The following is a 19875-nucleotide window of genomic DNA, read 5'->3' as shown; positions in this document are numbered from 1 at the left end:
TACTATGGTAGCTGAACTAAGATAATGTAAGTAAAGTGCTTAGCACCACTCTGAAACATAATACATGTTCAAACATTTTAGTCATTATCATCAACATTATGGTTTTCTTCATTTTTATTGGCTACAAAAATAACAATTTCCACATTAAATATTTACTCTCATAAAGACAATTATCCATTTAGAACTCCATGTTCTCTTCTTTTATGAAAGTTTAGTAAGTTCTTACTTTGATTTAATTTTTATTTGTATAAAACATATATGTACAAAGTTAAATAATCCGAGTACATATGTACAAAGTTTAATAAGCAATGTTTCTCAAAAATTGTGAAAAAAATAACAGTATTTAGGCTTATCCATTTGCACTCTAAATTCTCATTTCCAGAAGTAATTCTCTTTATTTTCCAATGTTACATTTTTTCTGAATTTTCTTCTCTCCCTATGCCTAACTAATGTGTTTATTCTATTTTTTTTTTCAGGTTTTATTATCTGTTTAGTTCCTACTGTGGAAGATGAGAATCTCGCTCTCTTTGTAATTTCCCCACAGAAACACACACATTTCTACTTTTCTCATCCCCTCAATAGTCTATGACAATTTTTGTTAAATGAATAGTCTGCATTTGTATAATTATTACTGGATAAATACTACTTACAGTGGAACCCATTTTGTATATGATTAGATATTCTTTCTTGTAGAACTTTATGTCTATCCGGGAGTTAATACTTCTCTGATTATTTTCAGTTTCTTAATGTCCTATATACCTGTTACTAATTTATGCTGAACTCTCCAACAGAAACTGAAATCTCCTCTTTCTATGTTTGAACACATCAGGTATTCTACAAGTTTCTTTTCTTATTTATGTATAATCTTCCTAGTGCTTTCCATCTTCCTACGCTAGTCTAAACTGGTTGTTCTCTAGGCTGGTGGCAGTGTTATCATCCTGATATTCCCATTCACCATCAGCCTGGGAATTCTGTTGGTTTTTCTCCTGTATGGGCTCCTCTATTTCCCGATATTTTAAGTTAAAAACTTGGTGTCAACCCTAATTTTCATGAGTATATTTATGCAATAGCTTTTCAGAAAAAAATACAAAAAAGCAAAAATTTTTTCTTGTGATTTTTCTTACTTGAAAATATATTTATTTCATGGGCCAGCCAACTATGGGCTGTAGGCTAAAATCCTCCCATTTGAGTGAATAATGTTTTATTAGAATACAACCACACCCATTTGTTTACTTATTACATATTATGCCACAATAGAAGATTTGAGAAATTGCAATAAAGAACATTTAGATGATAAAGCCTACAATATTTATTATCTGGGCCTTTACAGAGCAAATATTTGCTAATACTTGCTTTATTCTATATTCACACAAAATTGTTAATTTTGCTAGATATAGAATTTTAAAGGGCTTTTTAAAAATCTTCTAGCTTCCTCAGTGAATGTTTAATAGCACTACAACATTCTGATTCCTAATCCTTTATATAAAAACTGTTATTTTGTTTATTTTTGGAAGCTTCTGAAACCTTCTCCTTGTTCTTGGTATGAACACTTGTTCTTCTAATGCAATAAACACAGGATGAACCCATTCAATATAAAATCAAAAGTGTATGTGATAATTTTTTATCTTCCTTTTTTTTTTCTCTTTTTCTGAACCAAATAGTCAAAGTATAGGTCTCCTAGACTAAATTAAAATCTTTTTCAGTCACATGAAAGCTGAAATAATTTATCACCAACAGAACTTCATTATAAGTAATGTTAAGAAAACTTATCCAGGAGGAGGGAAAATGATGTCAAACAGAAATACTAATCTCTATACAGGAATGAATAGCATCAGAAATCTAACTACATAAATCAATATGCAAATGTTTTTCTTAATATTTAAACCATTTTATAAGATATAACGAAGTTTCTTGTATAAACAAAAATGACAATAATGTAAAATAAAGCATAATGCATAGCCCTAGTATGAAAACTGAGAGGTTTATAACAATATAAAATCCATGACCATAACACAGAAACTGAGATGTGAGAAAGATAGATATATTATTGTAACATTCTAGTACTATTTGTGAATTATACAATACCTTTTGAAGAGCATCTGTGATAGATTAAAATATATTCTCTGAAAACTAACACAACCACCAAAATAACAGAACAAAGAATAATAAATAACAAGCCAACAATGACAGTAAAGTAAATCATCATTCAATAATGGAAAAGAGGTCAGAGAAAGAGGAAAAGGAAAGAAAGAACACATGGGACAAATAGAACACAAAAAGCAAAATTGGAGATCAATAATCACGTTACATGTAAATGTTCTAAACACCCAAATTGGAAGTGAGAGTTTGTGAAATTAGATTTAAAAGAAAGAAGGAAAGACTCACCTATATGCTGCTTATAAGAAGTGTATTCTAAATTAAAGGAGGAAATAGGTTAAAAGTAAAAGAATGGGATAAGATATACCAAACTAACACTATTAAAAAATACTCTGGAGTAGTTGTATTTACATAAAATAAATTAGATTTCGGGGAAAAGAGTATTACTAGGGTTTAATATCATATTTATAATGACAACGATTGTAAATATTTATATATCTAAAAACAGAGCTCAGAAAATTCATGAAGCAAAACTAATACAATCACAAGGAGAAATAAAAATCCATATAATTAGAAATTTTAATACCTCTCTGTCCTGATTGGTAAAACAAGTGGACAGAAAACCAGTAAATATATAGAAAACCGGTAAGTATATAGAACAACACAGTCAAGACACCTGACCAAATGATATTTATAGGACACTCTACTGAACAACAGAATAATAGGCATTATTTTCCAGTGCACATGGAGCATTTACCAAAATGTATATTATTCTAATCTTAATACATTTAAAAGGATTTAAGTCACACACAAAAATGTTCTTAGATTACAACGAAATTAAATTAGAATTAAATAACAGAATGATATCTGGAAAATCTTTTCAAATATTTGAAAACTAATTTATACACATCTAAATAGCCTATGTATCAGAGAAGAAAGTCAAAGGGGAAATGAGGAAGTATTTTCAATTGAATGCAAATAGAAAGACGTGAGAATTTGTATAATGCCAGTAAAGCAGTACTTAGGGGAAAATTTGTAGCACTAAATGCCTACATAAGAAAAGAGAAAAACATCAGATCAATGATCTCATCCCTCACCTTAAAAAAACAGAAAAAGAAGTAAAAATAAATGCAGATTAAAAAGAATAAAGGAAATAATAAAGATCAGAGCAGAAAGCAGTGAAAGAGGAAGATTAGAGAAACAAATGAAACTAAAAACTGTTGTGTTTGTGTATTTTGAGATACATAAAAGTTTATAAATTCTTCCAGATGCAACAGGAAAAAGTAGAGACAAATTACTACAAATACCAGGAATGACATAAGTGATTTCACAAGAGTTTCTATAGGTACCAAAATCCCACAAAAAGATTGCATGAAAGAATACTATACACACACACACACACACACACACACACACACACACACACACACACACACACACACACAAATAGGATCATACTGTTATTGCTAAACACAATTTTAGCAAATAAAATTCTTCTCTCTCTTTGTCTCTCTCACACACACGTTTGTTTAGTGTTAAAACAAATTTGGAATTCCTGAAATAACCCTCATTTGGATATGATAATATTGTATATTTGTGTGTATATGGTGTGTATACACATACCATATTTATATATATAATATAGATACACACACCATATATATACACACACATACATATATATGTAGCACTATAGTATATATACTATTCTGTATGTTATATACACACACCATACACACACACACAGACGTACACACACACACACACACACACACAATATTATCATGACCAAGTGGGGTTTATTTCAGAAATTCCACATTTGTTTTAGCACCAAAGAATCAATTAATGAAATCCACCATAATAAGAAAATAAGAAAAATAACATGATCATATCAGTAGCCACTGAAAAAAGCATGTGGCAAAATCTATTTCTGATTAAAACTGTCGGCAAACTAGGAATAGAATGGAATTTCCTCAAGCTAATGAAAAGCATCTACTGTAAGCCTACAGTGAACACGATAGTTAGTGGTTAAAGACTAAATACTTCTCCCTAAGATTAGGAATGTGATAAGGAAGTTCCCTCTCACCACCTTTATTCAACGTTATACTGAAGGTTCTAGCTAGTTCAATACAGCAAGAATAAGGTATGAAAGGCATCCAGATTGACACAGAAGACATAAAACTGTCTTAACTTGCACACAACATTGTCATTTACATAGAAACTTCAATGATATCTCAAAAGAACAACTAGAATAAGTGAGTTTAGCAATGTTAAATGATACAACATCAATATGTAAAAATCAATTGTGTTTTCATTTACTAGTTACAAACTATCAACATTGAAATATAAAATAAAAACATTTATTATAACATAAAATATAAATACTTAGAAATAATGCTGACGAGACATGTATGCTGAAAATTTTAAAAAAAGCTAAGATAAGTTAACCTAAATAAGTGGAAATATATAACATGTTTATGGGTCAGATGAACGAATAATGTTAGGATGTAAATTTTCCTAAAATTGTTCTATAGATTCAATGCAATCCCAATCAAAATCCCAGCAGGGATTTTTAGAAAATAGAAAGCTGATCTAAAATTCATATGGAAATGCAAAAGACCTAGAATGCCCAAAAGAAGTTTTAAAAGAAGACTGAACTTAAAGGACTAACATTTCTTGATTTTAAAACATGTTATAAAGCCACAATAATCAAGACAGTGGGGTTTTGGCATCAAGAGAGCTAAATAGTCCAATGGAACACAGCCTACAATTCAAACTGAACATATCTATAAAAGGAAGTTTTTGACAAAGGTGCAAAGATCGTACAGTAGAAAGAGATCATCTTTTCAACGAATCAGGGTAGAACAAATGGATATTTACATGCAAAAATAAAATGATGTACTTGGATCCATAACTCTAATTAGCTAAAAATGTATTACAAACTTAAATGTGCAACTTAAAGTTTTAAAACTTCCTGAAGTAAACACAAGAAAAAGCCTTTGTGATCCTGGCTTAGGGGACGGTTTCTTAAATATGACAGCAAAAGTGCAATCCAGAAAAGTTAATAAATTCAACTTCATCAAAGTTAAAAACTTTTGCTGTGTTAAAAACTGGGAGAAAATATTTTTAAATCTTATCCCTGATAAAGGCTCATATCAAAAATTATACAGAACTCTGAAAAAATTGTAAGAAGAAAACAAAAAAAGTTATTTTTAAAAATAAGCAAAATATTTAAGGAGGTATTTCAAAAAAGATATATGGATGATAAACATGTGAAAAATGCTCTGCATCATTAGTTACTAAGGAAATAAATTTTAATGTATTTCTACATGCTTATTAGAAATGCTAATATTAAAAGGACTCATCATTTCCAGTGTTGTATGGATATGGAACAAGTAGAACTCTCATACACCATTGGTAGATGTCTAAAATGGTACTACTGCCTTAAAAAATAACTTAGTATTTCCCGAAGAGTTAAACATACATCTACCATTTAATCTAGCCATTCTGCCTCTTGGTATTTATGCAAGAGAAAATAAAAACATATATCCATACAAAACTTTGTACATCAGTCTTCACAAAAGTTGTATTTTTAAGAGCCCAAAATGTGTAACAACCCAAGTATCCATCAACAGGTGACTGGATAAACAAATTGTGTTATAGCTATATTATAAAATACCACTCTACAATAAAAATGAGTAAACAATTGATAAATACAACATCTCCTTAAATAGCACAATAATTATACTGACTGAAGGAAGTTAGACAAGGAAGAGTTCATACTGTATAATTCTATTTAGATAAAACTCTAAAAATAAAAAATCAATTAATAGTGAAAAAAAACCAAACAAAAAACAACAGACCAGCGATTGTGTGGGAATGATATGAGTGTAGAGGAGAAGAAGTATAAAAGGGCATGAGGAAACTTCTAAGGGTGATAGATACGTTTCTTATTGTGATTGAGGTGATAGTTTAATGGATTCATACAAATGCCAAACTGCATACTTGAAATATGTGCAAGTTTTTTTATTTCAATTGTATAAAGTTGTCAATCTAAACAAAATACAAAAAAAACTATATAGTGAAATGTTAACCTCCCATCTTTTTTCCTTAGCAACAGTTTCTTTCTCTTGAAGTAACCATTATTGCCAGTTTCTCAATGTTTCGTTGTATCTGTTTCTTCTCTGTTTTGGTCTCCTTTATCTTAAGATCTTCAAATGTCAAGTGATTCCTGATCATTTGTTCATACTGAAAGTCCAGCAGACATAGACACAGTTTGAGAAATGGTGAAATTTTGTTTAGGCTAGTTGGTCAGAGATACTATTTTTATTTATTTGTTTTTGTTTTCTTAGTAAATCTCAACTTTTTCTTACGAGAAATCCTGTTGTCTTTGGCTGGTGAGCATATCTAGAAGGCAACACTCAAATCTTACATCTGTATTGTGCAGGGATAGCTGTCAATGGCTTTGTAGAAACATGTAGATGTTATTGTTCATGGCAGGGTAATATGTTCCAGAGTGTTCTGCAAATAAGACAATGGGACACAGGAAATATGTAGCTTATAAAGTCTTTTAGGCAATTTGACAATGTTTAACATCCCATATCAAGAAAATTACTATGACTTAAAAATATGAAAAATTATACATTAAATTGTTCATATCAATGCTTTCAAACTAACTACCTGAGAAACACAGACTCTTAATCCAAAGGTAAGATATTAGAAAAATTTCTGAAGCTCCTTTTGGACTTTCATTTGGACCCAAAAATACTTAGGAATATTCTCAATGCCCTAAATATGAATCATTTTGAGAAACAGGAAAAGGAGAATTAGATGAACATGAATATGATCAAGCTGAGGCTACAATTGGGACCTCAAAACAGGTGTCCTTTGAAAGTAGTGATACTTAAACACTGGTCCTGAAGAAAATTTTAAAAGAGAAGTTTCAAATGCCTGTTGAATGTTGACAACCTCATAAGAATAAGTATATCTGCTCCCAGGATGACTACTTTGAAAGACAGCTCTCACTCAGATGTATAAATTTACATGTGTCAGCATGGGTGCGAGTAATTAGGAGGTTCAATTTATTCCTTTACAGATATACTTTGGATAAGTATAACAGGTGAGGTCAAGAAAGTTGCCCCTTTACTCACCTGCAAAAGCCTGTTAAGCTGGACTGCCTCCTGAGGATGTGTGGCTGATGACAGCAGAAGACAAGAAGGTTACTGCTTTGATAAATACCCCAAGGGTCTGCAAAATGGCAGTGCTGGGAGGCATGTGCCAAATCATGTTTGGCTTTGGCCCTATAACTTGTGAGTCTGTCAAGGACTCATCACGTCAATTGGTGGAAAATGGATTACTGTCATTCTTCAAGGCACGGCACATCATTCCCCATTGATTGGCATGCCAAATCCTTCACAAAGTAATGAGTCAGGGACGATTCAAATCATCATCCAACTGTCAGCTTGATTGCATAGCCCTCTATCAATGGGATTAAACTGGTGTGGCATCCAAAATGTAATGAAATGCATTACTTTACTTGAAAAGTTGACAAGTAGACAGGGATGCTGGACCCAGGAGGCCTAGGCATACAGAAAAAAATAATAATCATAAAAGTGGGGGAGTGAATTGATAGATAACATAAATACATTTTTTTTCAGCCTCACAGGAGATGCTGTGACTAAAGGGAATTACTTTTCTCTTCAAAGAGAGTTTAAACTGAAAGGACATTGTAGAAAGGACATTATAGAAATCATCTAGTTGGTGCCTGTTCTTTAACAACAAAAAACAAACTCAAGTAAAGTGAGTCACTAATGTTAGTTAATGTGGAGAGAATGGGGATACAATAGAAATCATGTTCTTTGAAGGAAAAAAAAAAATAACATGGTTCTCTATCCTGATTCTTCAACCTACTAATTGTGTCATCGTAGGAAAGCTCCTTAGCCTTTGTCTCCTCGCCTTCAAAATGGGGATAATTATACTACATATATGACATACATCAATATTCATTGATACATGCAGATCACATACATCATATTACATGTATACAATGTATTTCACATATATCACAGTTAAAGAAGGATTAGGGGAGCAAAAGTATATATAAAATAACTCTTACATAGTAGCTATGTTTCTTACTAAAATTGAGACAATTAGGATACCGTATCAGTGTTTGCCAAGAAAAAAATGCTGCTGTGTGCTTAGTTCGTATGTAGCATACACACACAAAACAAAATCTATTGTAGAGACTCAAGCTGAATTTCTTATTTTTCTTCTGCCTTAGTGATCCCCATCACTTTATCTCAGGAAAAGGACCATCCCCTGGACAAACGTAACTCATGAACATTACTTAAGTTAATGCAGTTTAGGGAAATCATAAACCTTGCTAAGGTCATATACCCAGTAAGGGGTAGGGTTTTATTGATATGGCTCTAAAGTCATGAGCCCTTTTGCTCCTTGTGGTGATAATGTTCCTGGTTCTTCAGCAGCAGGGAACATTCTTCCAGTGTTTTTTAGCTCTTTCACTGGGAGCATGCTGGATCAAATATATAGTGTTGTATTCTTACAGTGGGTTGTGTTGCAAGAGGGTTGCCTTGCACGTAAATAGTCACTTAGGTGATTAAGTGAAACTTGTTCACACGTTGCTCCAACAACATTTGTTAAGGTACATTAAACTGATTAAAATTACATTATTTTAGATTTTAGAAAAAAAATGTTTTGGGGTAGGATTATTACATCTCTATCTTTATTAGCTAAGGCAATTATTTGACAACCTAAAAAACTAAGTATTTGAGAAATTGTTGGCATATTGGGTCCTGAATGGGAAGGTATCATTTTAGGAATAAAATCTCTTCCCAGTGTGGAGGCATCAAGACCAGGGTTGAAAATGTGATTCTAAGTGAAATACATTTAGATGTCTATTTCATTGTTAGAAGTTTCACTATATTTTCTGCCAGGTTCTTTACATATGGATTCTGTGCAAAGTTATGGAAACCGTATATTTAGAGTGGCATTGACAATTCATGGTGCATACAAAGAAGGGAAAGCGGCCTTTGATCAAACAAGTTGAAAAAATATTGCTCACTATGTCCCTTATAGCTCCAATACTTCCTAACATATTCAAGGATCTAAGAAGTCTTGTTGTGAAGAAACCTGTTTAACTTTATTCTCTCCAGCATTTCGACAGCGTCTTTGACAAGAGAAGTTCTTCACGTGTAGTATCCACCATAGCACCCAGAACAGAGCCTGACTAGGAGGGACTCAAGAAATACCGGGGGTAAGAATGTTGAGGAATTTCACAGTATATTCATGTCTACCAGTTGTTATACAGAAAAAGTCGGTTTGATGGTTATGTATTGTACTGTGGCAGGCACTGGGGAAAGAGTCTAAAACAATAAATATATGATATGCATTAGCCTTAAAGGAGTTTAGAGTTTAGTGGATGAGACAGAAATGTTCATAAATTACAAAATAGAGGCAGCACCACATAAATATTTAGAGCAATGGTTTTGGTCTCGGACAGAGCTGGGTTCAAGTTTCGATGCTGCCACTTGTTGGCTGGATGATCAAAAGTGAGTTATTTAGTCACTCGAAGGCTTCAGTCTTCCAACCAGGAAAATGAAGATAACAGTGTCACATATCTCACATGAATATTATTTGATGTAATGTATGCAAAGGAAAAGAACGGTATCTTATTTCACTATTCCCAGAACCATCTAATGTTGAAACACAGTCATTGCTCAAATATTTGTTTAGTGAATTAATGATGACTTAATTAATTATATATTTATAATTTCTATCTAGCACAGTGCCTTATATGGAGTAGGTACCTAAGGAAGTATTACTGAATAAATAAAACAATGAATCAGAGGGATTTTCGAAGCTCAGCTTGCACTTTCTCCTGTGTACATAACTTTCCTGCCCTGCCATTGCATTTGAAGTCATATAAGGGTACATTTATAAATATCCACCATTTTCTATGCTCTCTGTGGCGGCTTTGTAATGTGCCAACTTGGATAGGCTGAACTTCATTTGCCATAAATAGTTTTCTAGTATGTCTCTGGCTAAAGTGAGCCAAAAAGAAATGTTCTTCCTTTTTCTTCTTCAACTTTTTTTTTTTTTTTTGAGTGGAGGGGGCAATATTGCAGGATGAAAGTAAAGGAGTAGCTACTTTGTACCTTATCCATGTTGTCATTTACTTTCTGGCTCTCCTCTGGATATAAGGTAGCAGACAGGCCTGCAGCTGCTTCATCTTCCCCTGGATTCTCCTTCCATTTCTCTGACTCCTGTCCAGATATTCATTTAGCTTCACGATGGACACCAACTTGACAGTCCCTATCAAGGTTAAAAGCAGCAAACATTGACATGAGTTTCAGTCTACTCTTGTGGGTTCCAGTTCAAATTGCATTCTAAACAGCCCATGTTTTCCCTTTAGTTAGGCAAACGTAGGGAAAAGTCTTCGTATCACATGCATGTCATTAGGGTCCTTAGGGCTCTTATTCTGCATGTCACTTCCCAACTGGAGGGGCAACAGGGCAGTGTAAAGCTCAACCCCAGACATGGGATATGGGATCTATTCCCAGCTCTCAATGTATCAACCCTTGGGGCATGAGTAAATCATGAATTTTGTGTTTCAGATTCTACTTTGTTCAATGGATGGTGTCCATTCTTCTCCTGCTTATACAACTACTGTAGAGATGAGCTATTACATGTAAAACCAATACACCTTGAAAAAATATATAAATCTCTAGTGTTTACAAATATTCAATATTATTTTGGCACTATTGCTATTATTCTTTTAAATCTATCATGTAGTGAGAACTTACTTTATACCATGCACCATACTGAGAGCACATTTCATTTTTCCATTTATTCCCTGTGGAATAGGCCTTACTGTCCCCATTACACATGTAAGAAAATGTTAGAAATGTTACTACCAATCCAGAGTTTATAGCCTACCCTATCTGCAAAGCCAGAGTGCCTAGGCATTTCTTTATAACATGCAAAACACATAGAAAAACCGTGCAAATTTTGTTATTATGTGAACTATATGCATTAGTTGTACAATAGTTGTGCTATATGAAGTTGCTTACAAACCCTTTTATTAAATTGTATAATGATGCAATGCTGAATTTGAAAATTATTGCATATCACAAGATAGACCATTCAACTTCAGACAATGAAAATTGCCAAATCACTTGACTTACATCAGAAATTTTTCAGATTTAGGAAAGGTTACTGTGAACTGACAAAGTACTTCAAAGAATTCTCCCTGAGGCATTAACTATCTATCAGTCAAAAACTTTCAGTTGATATTTAAGAGTAGCTATTTAACTTCAAGTAGTATTATTTTAATTAGAGAAAATTGGAAGTGAACATCTGAATATGGTAAATAGTAAATGTGCATTAAATCATTTGCTATGTCTTTAGAAATGATAATAAGATTAATATTTTAAGTTTGGGTTTTGGAGATTAGCTTGTCATATTGATAGTATATCTGCAATTGACCAGAAGTGCTTCAGAAAAATATCAAGAAACAGAATGTGAAAAAGGCTTACATTTTGATTTAGATAATGAGGAAAAAGCTATTTGTGTAAAAGATACATACTCTTCTGGGTGAATATGGCTATGTGTAATGCGTGTATATTCTGAAGATATGCCGTGTGTGTGTGTGTGTGTTTATATACTTTACAGAAAAGCTATTATCAAATCAATATGTGTTTTATTATCAATGGTAACAGAGTTGAGGGAATTTGGTACATGTGTTTAAGCTGTTGTTAATTTTAAATCTTGCAAGTTCGAGCCAAGACTACAGATAGGTAAAAATATCCTAGGTAGGCAGTTCAAAGAAATGAACAATGTGGATCATTGAAAGCAGCTCAATCTGGTAAAAGATCTACTTCATTTTTCACATGACGTCTAAGATTTCAGAAAATTTAAGTCAACTAAATTGTCAATAAGTTACCTCCATAAATGGTGAATCTAAAGGTAGAGCAATGATCTTTGATATTGAAGGGGAGATAAAGACAGGAGCTAAAGGGAGTAGGCTGAAATCACGAATTTTTAAAGACATTTACATAAGTGAGTTTTAGTAATAAAATGAAATTACAACTCTAGAAAAATTAGCAAGTTAGCAAATAAAAATATTGGGTAGTAATTGTAGCCATCAGAAGAATGAGTTATAGCCTAGGAAGATAAGTAAATATGTGAATTGGAAGCCTACGTAGAAAGAGAAACCAAAATTGAAAATTAGTATACAAAAGCACAAAGAAAAATATTAAGTATAAGTTAACACAAAAACACAGCAAATTATATACAGCACATGATGGTTGTTTAGACAATTCCTTTGTTAAAGTTCATGACTTTACAGCAAAAATAGGAGAAATAATGTATATACACATAAAATAAGACACATTTTAGGAAAAGCAATCTAGAATAAGATGAAATAAATAGATTCCTAACCAAAAATAGAAAATTTCATATATATATCTAATAAATAAATAAGTTCTAGCGAAATTGTGCTGTGACTAAGCAGTTATTGGTCTTTAGGGCAAGTATGTATATATTCTTCATTACACAACACTGGTATATACAGCTATGGTAATACAGAATGTACACGAGTAAAATTATGATAATGTAAATGTTGAAGTAGCCAACAGGAAGAAGTCACGTGAATGGAAAGCTCAGTCCTAATCTGTGATTAAATTCTAAGAACTATAAAATGTGTTCGGAAGTATGCTGCCTGCATTGCACAAGTTTCATACCTTATTATTATTCTCCATTGCATATGGTAGAACTTCCTCTGATTGTTTACAAACATTATCTTTCCAAACAAAGATTAGAAACTTTCTGGTGACTGAGAGCTTGGTGCCAGGACTAGAGAAAGTTACATCCAGAATCAAATTTTTTGCCCACGGGGATTTGGGTTCCAGTTCAAAGTAAGATGAGTTTGGAAACATGAAACACCACTTGCCCTTAGTGCCAGTATAAGGCCTGATGAGAAAAATGAAATATCTACTCCCATTTTATCATTTCGACCTACGTTTTAAAAATCTTTTTCCTTTCTAATTTCTAAGTCTCTTCCCTCCAACGCTTCTTAGCAAAGTTTCTTATATTGGAAAAATATACATAATTATTACCTTAAATTATGATAATAAAGCTCTCAAGTGGGATTTTTAACATTTTTCTAATTACAAAATTAAACTTTCCTTGTGAAAAGATCTCATCCATCACCAGCAAAAACTTGAGGTTTTACCGGAGAGAATAAGGGCTTTACATTGCCTGTGAAATCTCCACATTTGAACCACACTGAAGAACTCTCAGATTCTCCAACTACTCCTTGATCCACTAGACATTGTTCTACAGTGCAAATGGCTACATGGCTAAAAGTTCCATGCCACGGTGGCACAAGAGCCGTGTGCAATGAGCATCCTCAAAACTCAGGCTTAAATGTTGCTAGTTTGGTGTGCCTGATAAATTTTTGAATTTAATCAAATACTATCTGTAGACCAGTCAAAATGTGAAATACATAGAAGGTCTTCCAATTAACGTTATTTCTTTTACACCCTGATCTCCCCGAGTCTGCAGAGGCCTTTCCATTGCACAGAAGCATGGTCCAAACAGCCTGGTAGTCTGGCTGCCTTTTTTTTTTTTTTTTAACCAGTATTTTAAACCTATTATTTGACCCATCTCCTCAAGGTTCTTCAACCTGTGACAGAGAATGTATGAGTAACTATTTTCAGGCCAGGCATTATGCGTAATAATGGCTTAATAAACCTTACCCTGATAATAATTTCCAGCCCAATAATAGAATAAAAGGGAGAAATAATACATTAGCTGTATGTAATTTGAGAATTTATTTTACGGCAGAGGTTCATGCAAATCATACCATATAGTCAGATATTTACATTGCTTATGTTTAAAGTTGGGTTAGGTTACATGTGCATACATAATCAAAGTGTACTCTTCAAAGTCACTTTGTATGTCCACAGCTGAAAAAAAATCCCTCTTTCCTTTGCCTGATGGATAAGAAACAGTGTGCTACATTTTTCTTAACTAAGGGTCTCACACATTGGCAATTTTGTCAACCTAGATGTAAACACCACTGCCACGTCCGAATCATAATAAATTTTGTTTACTGTAGTTAGACATTCGGTTTGCTTACATTTTAGTTAAAACAGCCAAAGATTTATCCTTCTGTCAGAGCCACTGCAAAATTGAGAGTCTTGTGCAAGTTGTAAGCTTTCTGCTTAATCTTCTGGAAACTTTTCCAATTTTCCTTTAATAACACCAGGAGGCCAGTGGTGTGCCACTTATGGATGGAGGGGGAGGAGTTCTCCATCCCGAGTTTCCCTCCTTTGCTCAGTTGACAGGCGCCACAGAAATGAAATGCAGTAATATACATTAGCACTAACTTATACACCAAGCTGTCACCATCAGGTAAAATTGATCACAAATTACTGATTACTGAATCAAGAAAGTCATCAGTTATATTGTACTTGATTACTTTCTCATAAGAGGAATATATTACTGAATATGCTGAGATTACTCATGCATAAGAATTTGGAACTGACACTCCAGCAGCCCACACTCAAGAGGGAAGAAGAATTGTGCTGAGAAATTAGACTCTAAGTTCTATATAAAAATTATTTTAAACTGGTTCTTAAATTATGGCCAACGCCATAATGTCTACTTGAATAATTTTCAACTGTTTTATGGGGTGAAAGCTTCTTCATCACACATTCTTCTAGGAAGTACCATGGTCATGCTCATCAGCTACCCTCCATGGTAGGAAGTGCTCTAATATTGGTCAAGTTTACAGAATTAGGCTAATAGAGTTTATGGAAATTTTTCTAGGACAAGGTAAGAAATAAAACATCATTTTCTTTGTGATTTATTTTCTCCTTGAAGGCCTGTTTCGCACTTGATCTTAGCCAAAGGCCAAAAAGCAATTGAAGACCTGTTTTGATTTGTCTTACTCTTCTCTCTCCTCTCCTTTGCTATGATCACTTTAAGACTTACTGAAAACTGCCTCTCATCGAAAAGAGACCCTTCCGCCCTTGGAAAATCATATGGGCCAGACAAGAGTTCTAAGACAGATCTTAAGCAAAATATGTGAAAGAGATATTAGCATTCATACATTGTCTAATTAACTCACCTGGAACATGAAGCTGAAGTTTTCTTTTTTGATAAAGAGCACACATTTGCCCATATAGAGATAATTTTATCATTGCCAACTGATAGCAGCTGATTGAAATTCAGGCTCTGTGAAAGGAGGCTGAACATACAGAAGAAATGTAAAGTTAGGTTGACATCTTACACTTTACACCAAAATAAAATTTAGATGGGTAAGGAATGGGTTTTCCAAACAAACTCTGGCAAGATTTTTTCCAAACTGGGATATGCAGAGAGTCTCAAGGAGAAGCAGCAGTGTGGACAGGAGCATGAGAAATAAAAGAAAAAGCTGAAAACATCTTCCTAGATTGTTTATATTTTGCTAATTTGATACACTCACAGTCTGAAAACATTTAGGCCAATGTCTTATTTTTGTTTAAGTTCAGGCAGCATTATGCTTTTACCTTTAGGGAGTGATTTGCAATATCGTGTGTGTGTGTGTGTGTGTGTGTGTGTGTGTGTTTTGTGCCTATCAGCCCCATCCTCTTCACCACATCATCAGCACAGTTGGTGCTGTGTGAATACAGCTTGCTCTGCTGGATTAACAGGACTCACTCCACTCCTGGTCGTGGTTTGCCAGTGATACTTAGTTCCTAGTGGTAGTCAGCTGGAGTCAACAAGAACTGGAAGCTACACAGGAGGGAGAAGATTAGGAAGCCTGTCTTCATCTCCTGCTATAAGTCTGGATGTACCCACAGCTATTGACCATATTTTTCATTGTCTATGCCCAAATTTTGTCAGTTTCCCCCAGTCATTGTTACCTTATCCCCAGCATTCTAACTGCATTGCAAGGTCATGCTATCAAAAGGATGGACACTCAAAGCCAAAGTTCCTTGCTGAATAGGCTTACTTCCTATAGATTCCTGATCCAATTCCATCCATATGTTTGGATTTCTCTGAATAAAGACACCAGCCATAAACGAACCCAAGTCAATACATGGCTTCAGAATATGGGTATTTGGGGTGGAATGCGGTGGCTCACGCCTGTAGTCCCAGCACATTGGGAGGCCGAGGCAGGCAGAACACTTGAGGCCAGAAGTTCGAGACCAACCTGGCCAAGATGATGAAACCCTGCCTCTACTAAAAATAACATAAATTAGCTGGACATAGTGGTGCACACCTGTAATCCCAGCTACTCAGGAGGCTGAGGTATGAGAATCACTTGAACGCGGGAGGCTGAGGTTGCAGTGAGCCAAGATCACACCATTACACTCAAGTCTGAGTGACAGAGTGAGATCCCATCTCAAGGGAAAAAAAACCAATAATAATGATAAATAGGAAATGGGTATTTGGTTAACAGATTCTCCCTATTGGCTTCAGGTTTAGCACCATCTCCTTACGAATCATTACGGCATACTCTGTTCTGACTGAGAAACGAGTGTCCAGTACAACTGAGAATTTTACAATTTTGATATTTGTGAGACCTAAAGAACACATCTTTTCAGAGAGAACAGAGTCCCTTTTCAGATCACATGCCATGTGATGTTACAAAGAGAAAAATTAATAATTGTAACTTGATTGTTTATCTAATTCTTTAATGGTAGAGTTTGAAAGAAGACTCATTGTAGTTCGGAATGTTGGACTGTCTTCATGTAATTCATTATAAATATGTTCCAGACAGTGCTTTATGAAAAAAAAAATAACCCCAACCATTTAATCATCCCAGTTGGTTGTTTATAACAATAGGATATTTAATGCTATAGGACAGAAAACAAATGTCATGCAATGCAATTTTTTTTTGCGTGAGTTTTAGCCTTCAGTAAGATCTGACAAATATTGGCATTATATGTCACTAAAAAGTAAAAGATCATGCTCTGACCTTCAAGAATCCCCACAATATGTACATTATGTTGATGTGCCCTTTGTTTTTTCTATTTTGGTTTGCTTTGGCGGCCTCTGCAATTTCAGGATGAGGGAAGATTGTCTTACCGAGTTTCAGATGTCATCATTTTAGCCAAGGAATTAACTAAAAGGAAAGTCTACTTCTTCCACTATTTATTTATTTTCCTCTGACACAGCTGGGAGTCAAGACATGTTGAAAAAGGCATAAGCCACAATATGGTCAGATGCTCATTTAGGGTGAGCCCAAAGTGACTTCACAAAAGCAAGTGTAAACTTTTCTAAAACAGTTTGGTTTTAAATTGAAGTCTCTTAAGAAGGAACCCATCTGAGAAGGTCAGAATTTGTGCTTCTTCCTTTTGAAAGGCCTTCCACTCAGATGTAAAAAATGTGCACCATCGTTAAGGGGTCAGTCACATTCCTCCTAATCCACAGAGACTTGCTCCCATCTCCCTTGCTGTATTCACTCACCTCCGCTTTCTTTAAACTCGTAATGTTCTTGTAATCTCCACTGTACATTTCATTATTTAATTATATATTTCTTGTTATTGCATCATTGGTTTTGCCTCTAGCTAGAGGTCAAGAAAATTAAGATGAATGACCACATCTCTTTCTTATTACATGACATGGAACATGGTATATATACTCTTCATCCAATTCTTTTAATCAGCTTATGACCTAACTGCAGATTGGGTTTCAAAACAGACAGATAAGAAAATAAAATATAAATATTGTTAGGTCCCCACTTTCTCTTACAAAGTCAGATAATTTTCTTTCTAATGTTAATCATGTATTTTTGCTTTTCAAAGCAAATTTATATTTACTATTATGATTGATCCTCATAAAAACTCTTGAAGATAAACAGAACTGGTGTCCATGTAGATATGAGCATGTGTTCATACTAAGTGGCAGAGTCTAGAACTCAAGACTCATAATTCCCAACTGATGTGCTTGACTCTAAATAACATTGGCATAGAGCTGGGTGCAATGGCTCATTCCTGTGATCTCAGCTACTTGGGAATCTGAGGTGGAAAGGTAGCTTGAGCCCAGGAGGTCAAGGCTGCAGTGAGCACTGTGATTATGCCATTGTAGTTCAACCTGGATGACACAGCATGACCCTGTCTCTTTGAAAACAAATTAGTCCTAAAAAACCGTGGCATGACTTACTGCCCATTTACGAAAAATTGTGCCTTAGTTTCTGCCAGATAATGACATCGTTAAGACAATGTTACTAAAATGCAATGGAAAAAAGAGTTTCCATTAAGTTTGGCAGACCACAGAAAATGTTCCCCTCACATTTATAAGTGAAAAAGTAAATGGTTACACACAGCGTTAAAGTAGAATTACTGACAGAAAATTCAGTTGGGAGGCAGAAGTAAGAGAATTAGTCTCAATTCTATACATCTCCACTCTGGGCCTCCATAATCTCAAAGAAAATAAGGAGTAAATTTCAAGCATCCCTTCTAGCCTAGTACTTATGATTGACCTCTCTGTAACACTGATAATTAGGAGTAGTTTCTTTATTATTCAACGCTGTGATCCGTGTCTACTCTATTATTTGGTCATTGGCATGATACAATATTTGAGTAGAATTTGAATTGAGGCAGTATTTATTTTGAGTTCCCGGTATTGTTTACCTGGCTTACAGTTTAATTGTTTGGTTCATCTATTTATGCATATTTAAAGAGCTAACTGGTGATTATACTGTTTGTTTAAGAAGTCATGTTTCCTGGAGACATATGGCAAGTTCAATCTAGTGCTACTGAGAAAAAGAAATCCCCATTCCTCGTTAAAGTTTGACAGTGTCTTGATAAGTTGATATGTATTAAGCCCATATTCAATGCTTTATAACACTATCTGAGGCATGCTGAGAAATACAAATATAAGGAAAGGATCCTGCTCTCAAATGCTCAACAATCTTGCTAGGAAGTAAAACATGTAGACATGAATAATTTGCTGGCAACTCAAAGAAGTAAATAATAAATAACAAATTATTGGTATGTTTACTGTCAAATCATGTGCTGATAAATGTTTAACAACTGACTCTTTGGCAGGGGCTGAGGTAGGGACTGAATAACCAGATTAGGAGCATTTACCAATTTCCATGGTGTAAATATTCCTACACTGGTCAATTTCAAGTCACAAACCTGAGGTCGCTGGACAGAGTTGGGGACAGGTGCACACAACAGGCTTTGGCAAGCCAGTTCTAGCTGACTCCAACATGCCAGCACTCTTGTAGAAGTTTTGATCAAACAAAGATCTCAAGGGCCAAAGTGGTTAAGCCTCTTCTATGGAGGAATGTCTCTCATATCCGTATCTCTGAAGGACAATGGGATAAATAGGGGAGAGTTGATGTGAAAGAATTCCTGAAAGAGATGATGTAAGCAATGGTCTAAGTGTCCAATGACCAAGATAGGCTTCAAGAATAGAAATATGTCCATCAGAGCATTTATGGAGAATGATTTTAGAGAGTAGGTAAAAAAAAAAAAAAATAGGAAAGAACTCTTCACTGATTTGGATTGTATCTTGTAAGTTTGCCTTTCCAAAGATGTGAACGATATTTGTGTCAAGGAAGAAAAATGAATAGTGAAAAATATCAAACCTATTTTCATTCAAAAATCAATTTGATGATTGTAAAAATTGTTATTTAAAAATATTTTGAAGTGAAAAATTCAAAATTTGTTTATAGAGAGCTCTGCAAATCACATGAAATCCCTGCATCACAAAATTACTCTGTGAAAAGAAAGTTTAAACCTCTCTTTAGCCAAA

General features: G+C 34.2%; 1 long non-coding RNA gene across 1 annotated transcript in view; it reads right to left on the bottom strand.

Moving 5' to 3' along the window:
- Window positions 1–7561: 7561 nt before the first annotated feature.
- The window catches only part of LOC126941253 (uncharacterized), a 50532-nt gene continuing 38218 nt past the window's right edge, over window positions 7562–19875 (bottom strand). The window contains exons 2-5 of the long non-coding RNA XR_007721202.1: window positions 19254–19425; window positions 14258–15370; window positions 10293–10428; window positions 7562–7676 (exon numbers count right to left, since the gene is read on the bottom strand). This is a non-coding gene — a long non-coding RNA (uncharacterized LOC126941253). The remainder of the gene's footprint in view (window positions 7677–10292; window positions 10429–14257; window positions 15371–19253; window positions 19426–19875) is intronic.

The sequence above is a fragment of the Macaca thibetana genome, chromosome 18, assembly GCF_024542745.1.
Source record: "Macaca thibetana thibetana isolate TM-01 chromosome 18, ASM2454274v1, whole genome shotgun sequence".
NCBI classification, from domain to species: domain Eukaryota; kingdom Metazoa; phylum Chordata; class Mammalia; order Primates; family Cercopithecidae; genus Macaca; species Macaca thibetana.
This window is presented reverse-complemented; position numbering and strand designations above follow the sequence as displayed.